The 13624-nt window shown below is 45.0% G+C and overlaps 2 pseudogenes; one reads left to right on the top strand and one right to left on the bottom strand.

Moving 5' to 3' along the window:
- Positions 1-5593: 5593 nt before the first annotated feature.
- On the bottom strand, positions 5594-5712 carry LOC134944493 (5S ribosomal RNA; annotated as a pseudogene).
- Positions 5713-10192: 4480 nt separating this feature from the next.
- LOC134944489 (5S ribosomal RNA) lies at positions 10193-10311 on the top strand (annotated as a pseudogene).
- Positions 10312-13624: the final 3313 nt, after the last annotated feature.

Raw genomic sequence — 13624 nt, 5'->3', positions numbered from 1 at the left:
AAACAGGTATATTTATCGCAGCAGCAACTACTTATAACACCCACCCTTGTGGATTTTAACCCTTCAAAAACCAAAATTAATTGGCTGTATTTAGGATTTGAGGAGTTTCCCTGCCACACCCCCATGGGCATTTACTTACTTGCTTCAATCTGTTTGAAGCTTAAGGGTCTTGAATATTATGGCTTTGGCCAGGAAATAGATTCAACACCTTCTTCAGACTAAGCATCTTTGGCCTATAGCAACAACCCCCTGCCGTTTATAGTAAACATCTCTTCACAAACAGTGTACACTCTGGCCAGTTAATTGCAGCCTGGTCATCTGATGTATAATTTTACAAATTACATTTCCATACAGAATATACATGGGACAGAGATACATAGAAAAATGGCTTATTCATAACTAGTTGTACATCACACATCCCCACTCAAATTACATTTTTCATATAGAATATACCTTGCTACAACATGCAATTTGAAGAACACAATTTTTTTGGGATCAAATCCATGATGGATCATGACAGTAAGGGTCTTGCAAGATCAAGGGAAATAAACCGTGTAAGTAGGGTTCTAAGGCATTTTGTGCAGTTGATTCCGCAAGGTTTCTGATGTGGATGTTATTACTTTACTCTAGTTTTCCAGATCTACAGTTCACTGCTAATGTGGCCCAAGTCCCTGCTTAGTTTGTTTCCCGTTGCAAGGTGTCCTGTCAAGCCTAAAACTTCGACCGTATTTGTGCAGGCTGCAAGAAAAGCTATATCTATTTATTGGAAGTGATGGCTTTGTCATGTCAGTGATAATAGGATTTTAATTACCTACCGGTAAATCCTTTTCTCGTAGTCCGTAGAGGATGCTGGGGTCCACATTAGTACCAATAGACGGGTCCACTAGGAGCCATTGGCACTTTAAGAGTTTGAGAGTGTGGGCTGGCTCCTCCCTCTATGCCCCTCCTACCAGACTCAGTCTAGAAACTGTGCCAGAGGAGTCTGACATCTTCGAGAGAAGGATTTTACACAGATAGTGGCGAGATTCACACCAGCTCACACACAAGGCAAACCAAGCTAACTAGCTTGAAACATCAGCAATGGCTAAACAATATTACTTACCAAGTAACAAAACAGTACTTACTGTACCAAGAACTAAGCAGTACTGAAATAAGTAACCACTGCAGGATCACGAAGCGCTGGACGGGCGCCCAGCATCCTCTACGGACTACGAGAAAAGGATTTACCGGTAGGTAATTAAAATCCTATTTTCTCTTACGTCCTACAGGATGCTGGGGTCCACATTAGTACCATGGGTATGTACCAAAGTTATCTGTACTGGTCAGGGGAAATGGTGGTATGACAATTTCGTGTCTACAAACCTTTCCAATCACTCTTCAATTGAAGAGACCAGAACATTTTAAAAAAAAATTCATTTTTTTCATTCTTTTGGATCGTTTAGGTGGGTAATTTGTGATTATATTTCTACCAATAAAAGTTACGTTTTAACATTTTCCAATATTCTACATACATTATAGGAACTTCTTTTCCTTACATAGAGTGTGCCCACACCAGAGCCTTCTTTCTCTCCTTTGTTAGTCTATGTACCAAAGCTCCCAGAACGGGAGGGAGAGCGCGGAGTCTCCTGCAGAACTGATGGACCAAACATCAGATCCTCAGAGGCCAAAGTATCGAACTTGTAAAACTTTGCAAACGTGTTCGACCCCGACCAAGTAGCCGCTCGGCAAAGCTGTAAAGTCGAGACACCCCAGGCAGCCGCCCAGGAAGAACCCACCCTTACGAGTAGAGTGGGCCTTAACAGACGTAGGACACGGCAATCCTGCCATAGAATACGCATGCTGGATAGTGAACCTGATCCAGCGAGAGATTGTCTGCTTAGAAGCAGGACACCCAAGTTTCTTGGGATCATACAGGACAAACAGAGTCCGATTTACTGTGACGAGCAGTCCTCTTCACATAGATTTTTAGAGCCCTCGCAACATCTAAGGACTTTGATGAAACTGAGGAGTCTGTAGCAACTGGTACCACAATAGGTTGGTTGATATGAAATGCGGACGTGTCCGGAGCTCAGCTCTTTCGTCATGAAAGATCAAGTATGGGCTTTTACATGACAAAGCCCCCAACTCCGACACACGTCTAGCAGAAGCCAAGGCCAACAAAGTGACAGCCTTCCACGTGAGAAACTTGATCTCAACCTCCTGTAGAGGCTCAAATCAGTCCGACTGGAGGAACTGCAACACCATGTTAAGATCCCAGGGCGCCGTAGGTGGCACAAAGGGAGGTTGGATGTGCAGAACTCCCTTCAAAAAGGTCTGAACCTCAGGGAGGGCAGCCAACTGTTTCTGGAAGAAAATGGATAGGACCGAAATCTGGACCTTTATGGAACCTAATATCAGGCCCATATCCACACCTGCTAATATCTGACGTTCAACCTCCATGCCGTCAAACGCAGCCGCGGTAAGTCTTGATAAGTGAACGTCCCCTGCTGCAGCAGGTCTTCCAGAATAGGAAGAGGCCTCGGCTCTTCTAGCAGTAGATCCGCATACCAAACCCTTCCTGGCCAGGTCGGAGCAATGAGGATTGCCTAAACTCTTGTTCTCCTTATGAGTTTTAGCACTCTTGGAATGAGTGGAAGTGGAGGAAACACGTACACCGACTGGAACACCCACGGAGTCACTAGGGCGTCCACCGCCACTGCTTGCGGGTCCCTCGACCTGGAACAATATCGCTGAAGCTTCTTGTTGAGATGAGAGGTCATCATGTCTATTTTGGGTACACCCCAAAGATCTGTTACCTCCTTGAACACCCCCGGATGGCGACCCCACTCTCCTGGATGGAGATAGTGTCTGCTGAGGAAGTCCGCTTCCCAGTTGTCTACTCCCAGAATGAAGATTGCCGACAGCGCCAATGCATGTTTTTCCGCCCAGAGGATGATTTTTGTTACCTCTGACATTGCAGCTCTGCTCTTCGTTCCGTCCTGTCGGTTTATGTAAGCGACTGTCGTAACATTGTCCGACTGCACTTGAATGGCCCGATTTCTCAGAAGATGGGCCGCTTGGAGAAGACCGTCGTAGACGGCTCTTAGTTCCAGAATGTTTATCGGCAGGCCGGCTTCCAGACTTGACCACCTGCCTTGGAAGGTTTCCCCTTGAGTGACTGCGCCCCAGCCCGTGAGACTTGCATCTGTGGTTAGAAGGATCCAGTCCTGCATCCCGAACCTGCGGCCCTCCAGAAGGTGAGGTAATTGCAGCCACCACAGGAGTGAGATCCTGGCCTTTGGCAACAGACGTATGCTCTGGTGCATGTGTAGATGAGATCCCGACCATTTGTCCAGGAGATCCAGTTGGAAGGACCGAGCATGAAATCTCCCGTACTGCAGAGCCTTGTAAGAGGCCAGCATCTTCCCCAGAAGGCGAATGCACTGATGAACCGACACCCGGGCTGGCTTCAGGACATCCCGGACCATTGTTTGTATCACCAATGCTTTTTCCTCTGGAAGAAACACCCTCTGCACTTCCGTGTCGAGGATCATTCCCAGAAACGACAACCTCCTGGTTGGTTCCAAATGTGATTTTGGAAGATTCAGGATCCATCCATGTTCCCTGAGAAGCTGGGTCGTGAGAGCTATGGACTGTAACAGCTTCTCTTTGGACGATGCCTTAATCAGCAGATCGTCCAGATATGGAATTATGTTCACCCCCTGTCTGCGGAGGAGAACCATCATTTCCGCCATCACCTTGGTGAATACCCTCTGTGCTGTGGAGAGGCCGAATGGCAGGGTCTGGAACTGATAAGCTTGATGCGGCGGCCATATCGGAATGTGGTGGTACGCATCCTTGATATCCTGGGATATCAGGAATTTCCCCTCCTCCAGACCTGATATCACTGCCCTTAGAGACTCCATTTTGAACTTGAACTCCCTCAGAAAGGGGTTTAGTGATTTTAAGTTCAGAATGGGCCTGACCGAACTATCCGGTTTCGGTACCACGAAAAGGTTCGAATAGTAACCCTTGTTTTGCATCTGGGGGGGACCTGGTACAATAACCTGTGCCTTCACCAACTTCTGGATGGCTCCCTGTAGGATAGCCCTGTCTGGCGGCAAAGCCGGCAAGCCTGATTTGAAGAACCGGTGAGGAGGGAGATCTTGAAATTCCAGGCGGTACCCCTGGGACACAATATCTTGTACCCAGGGATCCAGGCCGGACGACACCCAGACGTGACTGAAATGTCTGAGTCTCGCCCCCACCGACCCTACCTCCAGGCCGCGCGGTTCACCGTCATGCGGAGGACTTTGGCGTACCTGAAGCAGGCTTTTGTTCCTGGGAACCCGCAGCAGCAGGTTTCTTGGATTTTGGTCGACCTCCTCTAAAGAAGGTGTTGGACGGATTGGCTTTCTTGTTTTAGCAACCCGAAAGGACTGTGATGCAGCTGAAGAAAAAGGTTTCTTTGTAGCAGGTGCAGCTGAGGGAAGAAAAGATGACTTAACTGCTGTAGCCGTGGAGATCCACGCATCCAATGCTTCCCCCAAAGAGAACCTGACCTGTGTAGGGTAGGGTCTCCACACCTCTCCTGGATTCCGCGTCGGCAGAGCACTGGTGCAGCCAAAGTCCCCTACGAGCTGAGACAGACATGGAAGATATCCCTGCAGCCATTGAACCAAGGTCTTTCGTGGATTCTACCATAAATACTGCAGAATCCTGAATGTTACATAAAAACAATTCAACATCACTTTTATCCATTGTATCCTAATCCTCAAGTAACGTGCCTGACCAATTTACTATAGCTTTGGAAATCCATACACAGGCAATAGTGGGACGTAGAATCGCCCCTGAAGCCGTGTATATGGATTTGAGCGTAGTATCAATTTTGCGATCAGCCGGATCCTTTAAGGCGGTAGATCCTGGAACAGGTAAAACCACCTTTTTCGAGAGTCTGGATACAGACGCGTCCACTATGAGTGGGTTTTCCCATTTTGTCCTATCCTCAGGGAAGGGGAAAGCAACCAGAACCCTTCTAGGGATCTGGAATTTTTTCTCCGGGTTTTCCCATGCTTTCTCAAAAATAGCATTTAATTCTTTGGACGCAGGGAAGGTTAGTGAGGCTTTCTTATGGTCAGTGAAGTAAGCCTCTTCAACCTGCTCAGGTGTTGTATCAGCAATATTCAACATATGAAATTACGAAGAAAAGAAGACTCTTTTGTGGGCGCACTCTTTGACTTGAAATTAATTTTAGATAATAATCAGAATAGATTAAAAATATAAACTTTTAATAATTCAACAAGATTAAGATAACAAGTGGTTCATGAAGAAGATAATGATCAAAGAAGATAATAGTATATTGAGATATTACAAAGTACTTGATACATAATGAAAACTAAATTCTGACTGATAGAGGAGATTAAATGTTTATAAACAAATTGTTTAGATTTTTAAACGGCACGTTCTACCACAATATAACCTGTTCCTTGTCAGTGTCAAATTCAATATACAACGGTCCAGATGCTGGTTAATCTTATCGATAATAAAGGGTGGTAAATAAGGTGGCAGTGCGAATCATCTGTCAGTGTTAGACACTATAGGGCTAGACCAATGGGCTCTACTAAACTGAGTATTCCTCAATGGTCGCCCATTTGAGTACTGACCCAGCCCGACACTGATTAGCTTCCGAGATCAGACGGCTTCGGGCGTTTCCAGTGTGGTATGATAGTAGAGGAATTTGAACAATAATTGGAAGCTCTGGAATCACTGATGAGAGTCCACGAAATTACATAGTTATTTAAGACAGATATTAGAGATAGAGGAAGCCAGATGGATCTGCTGCCAATGTTAGACAGGTGCTTAGCCCTGAATCAATGGTGAGAGTCCACGAAATACAGAAATGAATGAAAATAGATAAAACTGCTGGAAATAGAGATAATATTGAGATTCAGAAATTTGCAAGACACAAAGTGTCAGAGAGCGTAAAACAAAGCCCAAGTATAGAAAGAAATGACAATGTAACCAGCAGGCTGTAAAAAGTATCCAGCTGCAGGATGTTGAATGTAAGAAGGAGACAATAAAGATGACAGGGAACTGTAGCAAATTTGACAGTGGTGTATCTTAAAACAGCAAGTGTATAGAGGTTTAAATCAAATCCCAGCGTTTATCCTTGTGTATATACAGTAAATCACAAATCAGGATATAGAATACAAAAATTGTTGTGGATGTTAATTTAACTGTAATGCTGGAACAGGTTAGCTGATAACCTGGAAAACCATTGATTTGACTTTAGTCAGACAAAATATTTTTTTAACATCCAGCATGTTAAATGACTGTGCAATAATAGCAGGTCATTAATTAATGATAAATATCTTATATTCAAAATTATGAAATGCAATTGCAAGGATGAAAAAAAGGGGGAGCTGATATTACCGCGCTGGGTGTTGTGCTGAAAAGACCCTTACAGTAGTCCTGTGAGGCCGTCCCGTGATTGCAGATGCCGCTGGCTAAATAGAGACCCCGGTGTCTCGATAGGTGATGGAGGGGAGGTAGCCGGGCACCGCCGGCCTGGCGAAGACGATAGCAAATGCGGGAAGCCGTGCACTGTTAGGTCCTGTAAGGCCGTCCCGTAATTGCAGGTGCTGCTGGCTTGATGGAGACCCCGTGTCTAGATGGGTGAAGGAGGGGAGGGCGCCGCCGGCCTGGCGGGGACGATCGCAAAATGCGGGAAGCCGTCCACTGCTGCAACGGAGACGGAACAGTCAGAAGAGATTCTGAGTACACTGAAGCTGAGGAAAACCGTGGCTTCTATCAGTCAGAGAGAAATGGTGTAGTCGGAAGACGCGTTTCACCCGTACACCGGGCTTGATCACTTCCTGTTGAAGACTGGATCTCGGCGGTGCTTTTAACTGCAGGATAACCTGGATCATCCAATCAGGCGTATATGTGTTGATTAATTAATTGGCTACTGTGATCGACTTGTATCCTCCGGATAAATTGTAATTGCTCATAATCAGTTGTTGATTATCAGGAGATGTCGTTGTACATGTAAAAAAAAGGGAAACATTTTTTTAAGAAGAAAAAGAAAGGTTTTTAAAACACAACCAAAATTAGTGGTCATCGATATTCTGATATGTGAATTATAGGTAAAAACCAAAGAAAGGAAGACTGAATTAGGTATTAGTAATTACAGATGATTAGTTAACTATGCAGATATGTAAATACTGATAGAACTGACATAATGAGAGCGTGAAAGACGCGGCTTGTTAATAAATTAATTAGGGAATAATAACTTGACTAGGGACCACATGCTGTGATGAAAAGATAAAGGTATGGCCTGATTTAAGGCTGCAAATAAACAGATTACCTTGGACTGTGTCTTGGGACAGTATAAAATTAATTAATAAATGGAATCAACGTTATATCGGCATGACCACGAGGAAATTCAAAACCCGAATCTTGGAACACATGGGTACTATCAGGAATGCCTCATCCGATCTTCAGAAAGGCAAAAAATTGACATCGGTAGCCAGACATTTCCATGCTCATCACCATGATTCTCCATGTGAAATGCGGGCATTTGGCTTGGACAGAGTTCACTTAGGCATACGTGGGGGTGACCTAAGTAAGGAACTCATTAAGAAAGAAAGCGAATGGACCTTTAAGCTGGGAGGGCTTAAACCTTCAGGACTAAACGAGTACATCAACTATAGTGTATTTCTATGATACTCACATTACTAAACAATACGTTCTTACACGTTAACTTTACATCATTATCTCCAATGAATTTGCACACTACTCCACAGTACACTTATCTTACTCTCACCTAACCATCCCACAGCACCACCACCCAATCCCATCAACCCCCCCCTTTCCCCCCCCCCCCGCCCCAAACCCCTGCAATACCACTATCATTTAACATATAATTTACAATACAACTCCATACCTCACTATACCCCAGCTACCCCAGCTACACATGCACTCTCCACCTTTCTCCTCACCGCACTCTGTTCACCCAATTTTCATCCCCCCAGCGCTCACTGTCAACCCTCGCCCTGTTCACCACACTGCAAGTAACCTTAAACTTCATTTCTTGGCAATAGTCCGTCACCCCTTCCATCCTCTCCTCCGCATTTCCTTTCCCCCCCCCCCCCTTTTTTCCCCCCCCTCTCCCTGCCACCCCCTTTTCCTAACCCACACTATCCCCCTTCCCCCTCATTCCTCCCAGATTCCTTTACTACCTATACATAGGTATCTATTATGAGCTGACACATCCAGCTCCCCCAGGTGAACATCAAAAGGGTTCCCTTAAGTTTACCAGTCACAGATCTAAACTGTGTTTACTACTCTTCGCTCCATAATAATGCCAATCCTAATTAGGTATGAACTGACTGTGTCACATGTACCTTTTTTTTCAAATTTATTCTCCAGTATTATTCTTAATCAGTTCACTTACCTAGCCAAACTTAATTTAGTTTCATTTACTCAATCCCCTATTACCATTTATCAGTGCACTCTACAGCACTCGTTCCATTTATTAATTAATTTTATACTGTCCCAAGACACAGTCCAAGGTAATCTGTTTATTTGCAGCCTTAAATCAGGCCATACCTTTATCTTTTCATCACAGCATGTGGTCCCTAGTCAAGTTATTATTCCCTAATTAATTTATTAACAAGCCGCGTCTTTCACGCTCTCATTATGTCAGTTCTATCAGTATTTACATATCTGCATAGTTAACTAATCATCTGTAATTACTAATACCTAATTCAGTCTTCCTTTCTTTGGTTTTTACCTATAATTCACATATCAGAATATCGATGACCACTAATTTTGGTTGTGTTTTAAAAACCTTTCTTTTTCTTCTTAAAAATTTTTTTCCCTTTTTTTTACATGTACAACGACATCTCCTGATAATCAACAACTGATTATGAGCAATTACAATTTATCCGGAGGATACAAGTCGATCACAGTAGCCAATTAATTAATCAACACATATACGCCTGATTGGATGATCCAGGTTATCCTGCAGTTAAAAGCACCGCCGAGATCCAGTCTTCAACAGGAAGTGACCAAGCCCGGTGTACGGGTGAAACGCGTCTTCCGACTACACCATTTCTCTCTGACTGATAGAAGCCACGGTTTTCCTCAGCTTCAGTGTACTCAGAATCTCTTCTGACTGTTCCGTCTCCGTTGCAGCAGTGGACGGCTTCCCGCATTTTGCGATCGTCCCCGCCAGGCCGGCGGCGCCCGGCGCCCTCCCCTCCTTCACCCATCTAGACACGGGGTCTCCATCAAGCCAGCAGCACCTGCAATTACGGGACGGCCTTACAGGACCTAACAGTGCACGGCTTCCCGCATTTGCTATCGTCTTCGCCAGGCCGGCGGTGCCCGGCTACCTCCCCTCCATCACCTATCGAGACACCGGGGTCTCTATTTAGCCAGCGGCATCTGCAATCACGGGACGGCCTCACAGGACTACTGTAAGGGTCTTTTCAGCACAACACCCAGCGCGGTAATATCAGCTCCCCCTTTTTTTCATCCTTGCAATTGCATTTCATAATTTTGAATATAAGATATTTATCATTAATTAATGACCTGCTATTATTGCACAGTCATTTAACATGCTGGATGTTAAAAAATATTTTGTCTGACTAAAGTCAAATCAATGGTTTTCCAGGTTATCAGCTAACCTGTTCCAGCATTACAGTTAAATTAACATCCACAACAATTTTTGTATTCTATATCCTGATTTGTGATTTACTGTATATACACAAGGATAATCGCTGGGATTTGATTTAAACCTCTATACACTTGCTGTTTTAAGATACACCACTGTCAAATTTGCTACAGTTCCCTGTCATCTTTATTGTCTCCTTCTTACATTCAACATCCTGCAGCTGGATACTTTTTACAGCCTGCTGGTTACATTGTCATTTCTTTCTATACTTGGGCTTTGTTTTACGCTCTCTGACACTTTGTGTCTTGCAAATTTCTGAATCTCAATATTATCTCTTATTTCCAGCAGTTTTATCTATTTTCATTCATTTCTGTATTTCGTGGACTCTCACCATTGATTCAGGGCTAAGCACCTGTCTAACATTGGCAGCAGATCCATCTGGCTTCCTCTATCTCTAATATCTGTCTTAAATAACTATGTAATTTCGTGGACTCTCATCAGTGATTCCAGAGCTTCCAATTATTGTTCAAATTCCTCTACTATCATACCACACTGGAAACGCCCGAAGCCGTCTGATCTCGGAAGCTAATCAGTGTCGGGCTGGGTCAGTACTCAAATGGGCGACCATTGAGGAATACTCAGTTTAGTAGAGCCCATTGGTCTAGCCCTATAGTGTCTAACACTGACAGATGATTCGCACTGCCACCTTATTTTCCACCCTTTATTATCGATAAGATTAACCAGCATCTGGACCGTTGTATATTGAATTTGACACTGACAAGGAACAGGTTATATTGTGGTAGAACGTGCCGTTTAAAAATCTAAACAATTTGTTTATAAACATTTAATCTCCTCTATCAGTCAGAATTTAGTTTTCATTATGTATCAAGTACTTTGTAATATCTCAATATACTATTATCTTCTTTGATCATTATCTTCTTCATGAACCACTTGTTATCTTAATCTTGTTGAATTATTAAAAGTTTATATTTTTAATCTATTCTGATTATTATCTAAAATTCATTTCAAGTCAAAGAGTGCGCCCACAAAAGAGTCTTCTTTTCTTCGTAATTTCTCATGTTCTTATACTGACTCAGGGTGCACCACCAAGCAATATTAGAATTAGAAAACTTTGTTTTCTGGTATTATTTATTTTGGTTCTAAAACATCATTTATCTACACTCATTATATCCTGTGCGGTAGTCCCTCCTTCCTTCGTTAAATATTCAACATATCCCTAATAGCCTCTATCATCAACTGCACCCCTTTAGCAAGAGATGCGGCCCCCCTGAGCACATCCTCATCACAGTCTGCCGTGTCAGAATCGGTATCCACGTCACCTTGCATAATCTGGGCAAGAGCACGTTTGTGGGAACCTACAGAGGTGGGGGTCCTGAGGTAAAAGAACCGGACCAAACTGCCATAGAGTTCTGTAAAACCTGAGTTGCAGATTAATTCTGTGCAACCCTAGTAGAAATCTGAGAAATCATAGATTTGATAGAGGATAACCATTCAGGCTCCCTTGCTGGTATCTGCGCTAAAACAGTGCAATCCTGATTACATGGAATGAGATCATCCTGAGAGGACATATCCTCTGCAGCATATGACACAGAGTCCCTGGACATAGCTAAATGGAGACCCCAGACACTCCACACACACTCCACACACACACACACACACACACACACACACACACACACACACACACGAGGACAGACAGAGTTTGAGCCCCAAGAATGGCAAGAGAGACACAGAGATTGGAGCCAACCCACACACAGCGCTTTTAAGGTATAGGTAGACCCCAACCAGCACTGACTGTGTACCTTAATAGGTTACACAGTCTGTACACAGCCTCCCCCCCTTCCACAACGCCCTGGTACTGTAAGAGATAGCTGGAGTTGATATGGAGGGACTGCTCTTCACTGACAGCGTTTCTGCAGGCAAGAAAATGGCGCTGAACGCTGCTAGGTCCGCTCTGAGGAGAAACTCAGCCCCCTTAATGGCGCTGTCTTCCCGCTCTTCTGGAGATTATACTGGCCTGAGTTATCATGCTGGCAGCGATCCTGGGACTCTGACAGGCTTAGAGGTCAGTGTAGGGTGTAGGCACTGGCTCAGGGTGCCCCTCACAGCGCCGCACTATGTACCGCTGAGCCCTGGAGCGCAGTCAGTACTGCGCTCCATACCCTGTTGCCGCCATCTTCACACCAGCTCCCCGCTTGTTAGAGGGGTTGGTGACTCACTCGCCACTGATCTTCAGCTCTTTAAGGGGGTGGCGGCATGCTGACGGGGTGAGTGATCCCCTGTGGCGGGGAACGTTCGATCCCCTCAGGAGTTCAGTGTCCTGTCAGCGAAGATAGTGGCTCAGACCCCGCAGTGCGAACACTACTCCTCCCCCTCCGCCTTAGTCCCACGAAGCAGGGAGGCTGTTGCCAGAAGCCTCCCTGTAAAATAATAAACTCTAAAAATAAACTTTTACCAGAGAAGCTCTGTAGAGCTCCCCTAGCTGTGACCGGCTCCTCCGGGCACATTTTCTAAACTGAGTCTGGTAGGAGGGGCATAGAGGGAGGAGCCAGCCCACACTCTCAAACTCTTAAAGCGCCAATAGCTCCTAGTGGACCCATCTATACCCCATGGTACTAATGGGGACCCCAGCATCCTCTAGGACGTAAGAGAAAACAGGATTTTAATACCTACCGGTAAATCCTTTTCTCCTAGTCCTTAGAGGATGCTGGGGTCCACTTCAGTACCATGAGGTATAGACGATTCCACAGGAGCCATGGGCACTTTAAGACTTTTTCAGAGTGTGAACTGGCTCCTCCCTCTATGCCCCTCCTCCAGACCTCAGTATAGGAACTGTGCCCAGGGAAACGGACATTTCGAGAAAAGGATTTACTTTTAAGTTAATGGTGAGATTCATACCAGCTCACACCTCAACCATGCCGCACACATGGCATTTAACAAAACACATGCCAACGGGCATGAACAGTACAGCAACCGTGCTGAAAACATTTTCAACAAATTAACAACTGCAGGTAAAAGTACGCACTGGGCTGGGTGCCCAGCATCCTCTATGGACTAGGAGAAAAGGATTTACCGGTAGGTATTAAAATCCTGTTTTCTCATACGTCCTAGAGGATACTGGGGTCCACTTCAGTACCATGGGGTTATTCCAAAGCTCCAGTATGGGCGGGAGAGTGCGGATGACCCTGCAGCACCGATTGACCAAACTGTAGGTCCTCATCGGCCAAGGTCAAATTTGTAAAACTTAGCAAACGTGTTTGCCCCTGACCAAGTAGCTGCTCGGCAAAGCTGAAATGCCGAGACTCCCCGGGCAGCCACCCAGGATGAGCCCACCTTCCTAGTAGAATGAGCAGTCACCGAATTCGGTATTGGCAAACCTGCCGTAGAATGAGCGTGCTGAATTGTACCTCTGATCCAGCGCGCAATAGTCTGCTTAGAAGCAGGACACCCAATCTTGTTGGGAGCATACAGGACAAACAGAGCCTCTGTTTTCTGTATCCGAGCTGTTCTTGCGACATAGATCCTCAAAGCTCTGACCACATCCAGAGACTTTGAAGCAGCGAAGGTGTCAGTAGCCACTGGCACCACAATAGGTTGGTTTATATGGAAAGAAGAAACCACCTTTGGAAGAAATTGCTGACAAGTTCTTAACTCAGCCCTATCTTCATGGAAAACCAAGTAAGGGCTCTTGAGAGAAAAGGCCCCTAACTCAGACACCCTTCTTGCGGATGCCAAGGCCAACAGCATGACCACTTTCCAAGTGAGAAACTTCAACTCTATCTCCTGGAGAAGTTCAAACCAATCCGATTTAAGGAACTGCAACACCACGTTAAGATCCCATGGTGCCACAGGAGGCACAAACGGAGGTTAGATGTGCAGAACCCCTTTCACGAATGTCTGAACTTCTGGAAGGGAGGCCATTTGTTTCTGAAAGAAAACGGACAA

This window comes from Pseudophryne corroboree, chromosome 1, assembly GCF_028390025.1.
Source record: "Pseudophryne corroboree isolate aPseCor3 chromosome 1, aPseCor3.hap2, whole genome shotgun sequence".
Lineage (NCBI taxonomy): Eukaryota > Metazoa > Chordata > Amphibia > Anura > Myobatrachidae > Pseudophryne > Pseudophryne corroboree.
This window is presented reverse-complemented; position numbering and strand designations above follow the sequence as displayed.